This window comes from Carettochelys insculpta, chromosome 7 (genome assembly GCF_033958435.1).
Source record: "Carettochelys insculpta isolate YL-2023 chromosome 7, ASM3395843v1, whole genome shotgun sequence".
NCBI classification, from domain to species: Eukaryota; Metazoa; Chordata; order Testudines; family Carettochelyidae; genus Carettochelys; species Carettochelys insculpta.
The window spans coordinates 4,081,841-4,087,840 of NC_134143.1; the positions used below are offsets into that span (position 1 = coordinate 4,081,841).

At 44.6% G+C, this 6,000-nt stretch overlaps 1 protein-coding gene across 42 annotated transcripts in view; it reads right to left on the bottom strand.

The window, feature by feature from the left end:
- Positions 1-2,413, bottom strand: part of SORBS1 (sorbin and SH3 domain containing 1) — a 284,604-nt gene extending 282,191 nt beyond the window's left edge. For 22 of the 42 annotated variants that reach the window (XM_074999619.1, XM_074999620.1, XM_074999644.1 and 19 more), the window contains exon 1: positions 2,381-2,399. The gene's annotated coding sequence lies outside the window, so the exon portion shown is untranslated. Of the gene's footprint in view, positions 1-2,380 lie in introns of all 42 variants that reach the window. The other 20 variants (XM_074999631.1, XM_074999661.1, XM_074999643.1 and 17 more) reach the window with 6 other exon arrangements.
- Positions 2,414-6,000: the final 3,587 nt, after the last annotated feature.

Consider the following 6,000-nt stretch of genomic DNA (forward strand, 5'->3'; position numbering starts at 1 on the left):
GTTGCCAAACCTGGTCTTTGAATAGTGACTCTGTGTGTCACCCCTCCACCCACCCATCCTCACACAGTGCCCTGTTCAAAATAAGAAATGTAACTGAAGTGAAGATCAAGAATGTCAACTTTTCCTCAGGTGCTGACTTCTCCAAAGCTTCCGTCTTGATAATTCAATATTTTCAGTATGCTTCAAAGTTTCACTGACATCTCCCCAGCCCTCAAACCCTCTCCCTCTACAGCAATTGAAGAAAATGCAAGAAGAAACCTGCTTATCACTTAGACTAACAGACATTTTGGAGCACAAGCTTTCACAGGCATCTGACAAAGCGGGGCTTTGCCCATGAAAGCTTATGCTCCAAAATCTCCATTAGTCCACAAGGTGCCGCAGGACTTCTTGTTTTTTTGCGGATACAATCCTGTAATTTTGTGCTCTTGGTCTCACCTGTGCAATTACTACTAAGGGAAGAGGAAACTGAAAATATTATTCATTTTGAATGTACAATACTTTACTTTCCTGACTTCTAGCTTAGCCCACCATGCATACAGAACATATCAGACACCTTTTCTCTGGATAGATTGTGTGTGTGTTGTGGAATACTGTATTTTAACAGTTGCACAATATTTGTGTTTGTTTTTATCTGTGTAAACCCCACAGTGTACTTGAATGTTCCCTGTGGATTTACTGTACTCAGGTTGGCTTTATAGAGCAGGTCTACCTTTAAAACAATCTGCATATTTTAAGATTATACATAAATCTAAACAACCAAAGAAAAAGCACGAATGGAGCATCAGAATCTGCAACAGAATCACTAAAGTATCAGTTTGTATGAGAGAAGCAACATGACTAGGGCACCAGTTTGGGGACTTGGGAGACATTGGAGCTACTTCCAACTCTGCTACTGAGCTACTATGTGACCTCAGGCAAGCCACTTAACTTCACTGGGTCTCTGTTTCTCCTCTCACCATTTGTCTGCCTTGTCCCTTTGACTATAAGCTGTTTAAGGCATGGAGTGTTTATCATTGTGTGCCCATGCATCACCAGGGCCCTGCTCTCAATCATATAACTAATAATCTAGATTTTTAAAGCGCCACTGTATAAAGTCGTAGTGCAGGGAGAGCAGTTCTAACACAAGCACAACAGCACTACAGAATGCCAGAGCAGCAGGAGACAATAAACGTCCGGAATCCTCGTCTTCCATCAAACAGGTACACAGCAGAGCCATGTTTAGGAAAATCATATGCATGAAGTTCCACGTTCCACGCTACATGAAGCTTTTGCTTTGGGAACTAAAACTGATACAGACAGTTTGGAGGCCTAGTAGCTCTGGGGTTAGCCTGAGCACAGTATACTCACTGTTTAAGAATCAAACATGCTTACAAACGGGAGAACAGACAGTTTTGCTGAAATGAGATCTGCACAGCAGGGCAGGAATGGCTTTCCCATTACCCTACTACACTAATGAATAAACAATTGATATTCTGGCTCATGGCAAAACACAACGGCGATTTCTCACCGTCCCCAAGACAGCTTACAACAGGAGCAGAAGCACCAGGGATCCAGGATTGGACATGTAAATAAATGAGTGGTCTGTAAATACAGCCCTTCCCACACTGGGACATAATTAAACTGCTGTGAATTCACAAGCACCAAGGCATCTACCCATCCATCAGCCAACAAGGACATCTGAAGCTGGGGCTGTTTTTTCTCACTCCTGAATTTTTTATGGATAGGTCTCTCCATGGGAATACACAGACCATACCAATTCTCAGGAACAATGGAGTGATCTAAATTAAGCAATAACCCCTTCCCTTCTCACAGAGACACTTCCTCCTCCCAGCCTTATACTTTACTCAAACAACAGCAAGTGAGATGCTGATTCCCTAATGTACAGTATTCTCGGTGAGCAACACACAACGCAGCATTCATGCACTGCTGGCTTGATAATTGCATTATCTGCAGCCACTGATGAATGAACAGCTGTAATGCATACATCCTGCTTTTAGTTCCCCCCGGACAAGATGTTATACTTGTGCCCACACAAAAAACAAAATTCCATTTCTGTTTACATCCATGATTGCAAAGTTTTTCCTAAACCCAGGTCTCTATGTCTGCAACCTCCTTCCCCTGCAGATAAAAGGTTCTGTAAGAAATCATTGAACAGTATAAAAATTGTGATGCAGCACAATAAAACATAACAGTGTAGAGATGAGAAAAATATCCTACAGCACAATGGCCTTTTAAAGACCAGCTAGTCCTCCTGGCTATAATGGCCTAATAAAATGGATCCCAAGGAATTCCTTAATGCAGGGAAAGGGGATTGCTAACTGCCATACTCGGAAAAGCTCTGACTTGATAATGAAAAAGTTATATGTATAGACAGTCTTACCTTGCAAATGATTTACACAGCTTCCCTGCTCTGAGAACACTACATGCTGCAGCTTTGCTGTTCTGTTTTTCTGAGACATGTAATCCTGACTTCACAGGCACAGGAGCAGCTGGCCAATGGGCTGTGTTTCCTCCCACCTCATTAGAATGGCTCTGGAATCATCCACTCCGGCAGAGCTCAGTGAGCAAGCTTCACAAATTACTCCTTTTCACCAATGCAACAGCAAAAATGGAAAAGATCTGTGCTTTCTACTGGAAAAAGAAAGGACAGCTGATAAGAGTGTGATCAGACTTATTGTTCATCTCCTAGGCAGCCTACTTGCTGAGCTGGCCAGATGGCTAAGGCATGGTTGAAATATCAAGGGATGTGGCTACCCTTTCTGGACTTGTTGCACGCTTCAGTCATTCCTAATCCCACGGATGGTGAAAGTACTAGGAGGAAGGTTTTGGGAAGTTACAGTAAAGTCTTGAAGGAGCAGAGCTAATGCTTAGCCACATGGGGAGAGATAGCTTTCTGGTTTCAGTATTGGCTTGTTAAACCCAGGGTTGTGAGCTCAGTGCTAGAAGAGGCTATTTAGAGGTCTGGGGTGAATAGACTAAATATATATATATATATGTCAGGGATGGTGCTTGGTCCTGCTAAGAGACCAGAGGACTAGACTGAGTGAACTCTTGAGGTCAGCTCCATGAGATATGTATCTCACTCCTTAATTTCATAAGTGCTAAATGCCAAATTTTCATACACCCAGCACCATCTAATCTACAGATAATGCAAACCACAGAAAAGTGAGAGAAATTCATTCCTTGTCTGATGATTAATTGTCTGTCTGGAGCCCAGAAACAAATCATTGAGGCGGAGGAAAGATCCATCCCTACTAATAAACCCTTGCCTAATTCATCCTACATTTCACCCAACTATTATTTATTATGTGTATTGCAATGGTGCTGAACAGCCCCAGCCATGGACCAGAACCATGCTGCTGTGCTCATGCAGGACAAAGAGAACATACAGTCCCTACCCCAGGGAGCCCACATGCAGAAAACATACATTTAAGCAAACCCACTCAGGGTTTGCTATCTGTAAAACCTGCCACCTGTACTTGGTACGAATTCCCACAGAACTCAACAGGGATTTTCAACTACCTCAAAATAGTACAGGATCTTTTGTGATCTTTCCTCTCGAGTGTCAGTAGATGTTCAAGTCAATGTTTTTCTCCTTCTCCTTCACAGATTATACAGATTAAATATATTAGAAGTCACAGAAAAATACATTTCTTTTTCTTAGCCTCCCCACATTCCCCTAACCAGAAATAACCCAAATAGATTAAAATGGGACCCAGAGGGAAATCATTGGATAAAAATATGGCAACCCATCTGAGAGAAGAGCGACCTGCTCCTACCACTAATGAGAAAACACATAGTGCCTGGGATTCTCACGGGCGCCAGATCCAGTCAGTGCTAAGTACTAAACTCTTGGAGGCAGGTTAGAAGGTGGCAGCCTTTAGTTTCAGAGAAGGCCTAAAGACCAAATTCTCAAAGCTAGTTAGGCACTCACCTCCCATTCACTGTGAGAGTGGGGGTGCCATAGTGCTGCTCAACCCCCGTGTGCCACCCTCTAGCCCCAAGTTGCTGCCCCTACATCACACTTCCCCCCAACATTCTGCCCCATACCACCTCATTCCCTAAGATTGTCCCCAACTTGCTCCTATCTGCCCCCTTCCCCTGTTGCATGCCCTTACAGCCACTAAAAAGTGGGAGGGCATAGCCCTGTGGCTCTCCCAGTGCCCCCACTTCTGGCATCCCTGAGTAGAAGTTTGATACTTCAGACCTGGCCTGGAACCCTCCAAGGACAAGGCAGCCTGCCTGATACCCAAGTGTCTTGCAGGTGGGAGACAGAGGTTAGCACCAAGGACACCAGGCAGCCCTCTATTCTTCAGATGGGACACCTAGAATCCTGACATGCTAGACATTCAAGTGCTCTGAGCACAGGACTGGGGATCTCTAAATCCAGCTGGGACACAGCTTCCTTGGTGGGCCTTGGATGAGTCATCTTACCTCACCAGCCCACTCTTTCCCCACCTGATGGGTTGAAGCAAGATAAAAGCCTGTAGCATTTTTGTAGCGTCTTCTGACAAAGCAGGTCTTTGCCTACAAAAGCTTATGCTCCAAAAGATCTGTTAATCCATAAGGTGCCACAGGGCTTGTTGTTTTTGGAGCATCTTTGCAAGACTTCCAAGAAAATTTAGCACTACAGACACAAAATCTTGTCCTCCCCCTGGTGGCTAGTATAAGCACAGGTTGGTGTGGGAAGAGAAGTATGGTACTTCACTCAGCACTCTCCCCAAAAGAACCCTCACCCTCATGTAGTTCTCACGTGGGGGAGAAGGACCCCAGTGCTCACCCTGAAAATCAGCAATCTGAACAAGTGACTTGTAGGGAGGTTGCAAGGATGAGCGAAGAGTTGTCAAGCACTTTGAAGTTAGAAAATGTTAGGTGAATCCAGAGTATAGGTTGCTTTGGCTCTTACATTTTTGTCTGAAAGATCAATGTGCAATCGATGGTCAGGCAATCCCTTTAGCCTTGACACAGGGTCATCCCTCCTTGCCCAGAATGCAGAGCAAGAGACCTGTCTGCATTTCCCTACCTCATACTGTGGCTTCTGGTAGCCAGTTCAGTCTCATGTCTGGCTGCCCTAATTTATGCCTGGCTATCCATGTCCTTAGGCACCTTGCAACAGCAAGGCACGGGGCTAGCTTGGCTACATCTACATGTGCGTGTGCACCCAGCCACCCAAAACAGCCCCTTCTCTAAGACTTCCTCGTGCTGGCTGTGTGGTTAGCATGCTGCTGGTGAGCCTCCCTTGTGCTTTTTAGAGCAAACCTGTCTCCTAAAATGCTCAATCTTCCTGCTCCACTCCCAAGCCTGCTTGCTGGGTCTGCTTCTTCTGGGTCTGCGTTACCAAAAGGCAAGGAATTGAATATTACATTGCTAGTAGCTATTTTTCAAGCATCTGAGGTGACATTTAGCATACCATGCCACATCTTGATGAAGTTTTTCTCCCACAGTAATAAATTAACGCTTCTAGGATAGTCAGACACACAGAAAAGAGCAATACAGACTTGTCACACGAGTGACTGCAAGGTTGGGAGGTGGTCTCAGCCAGTTTCAGAGGAGAGGCCAGACAGTAGACCTGAATCAGTGGCAGAGTCAGGGACAGAACACAGCTCTTCCAATTCCAGACCCCTTTGCTCCAGCCATGAGCTCTGCCTCTCATTAAATATAAGTGTTTGCATGGGATGCAGATGACATGAAAGCCCTCAGACTGTCAATTTCCAAAGGCAAATCATAAAGGGCAATGCAACAGACACAGGTTTACCAACCCTTTACATTGTGAATGGGATTTGGGTACAGGCACTGTTTCTTTAGCCTAAGTTGATATTAAAATCAATGCATATTCCTGTAATCCAAGGATCCTTCAAAGGAGGAATCACTACGACCCCAGCTATTGTGTCAGCACATACTGCTAGGGCGATTTTAATCCCCCAGATTATTGGCATGATGGATTTGCTCTGTAGTCAGATCTGTTCCAATTTCTGTTCTGTCACATAAAAGGAGGAGAAC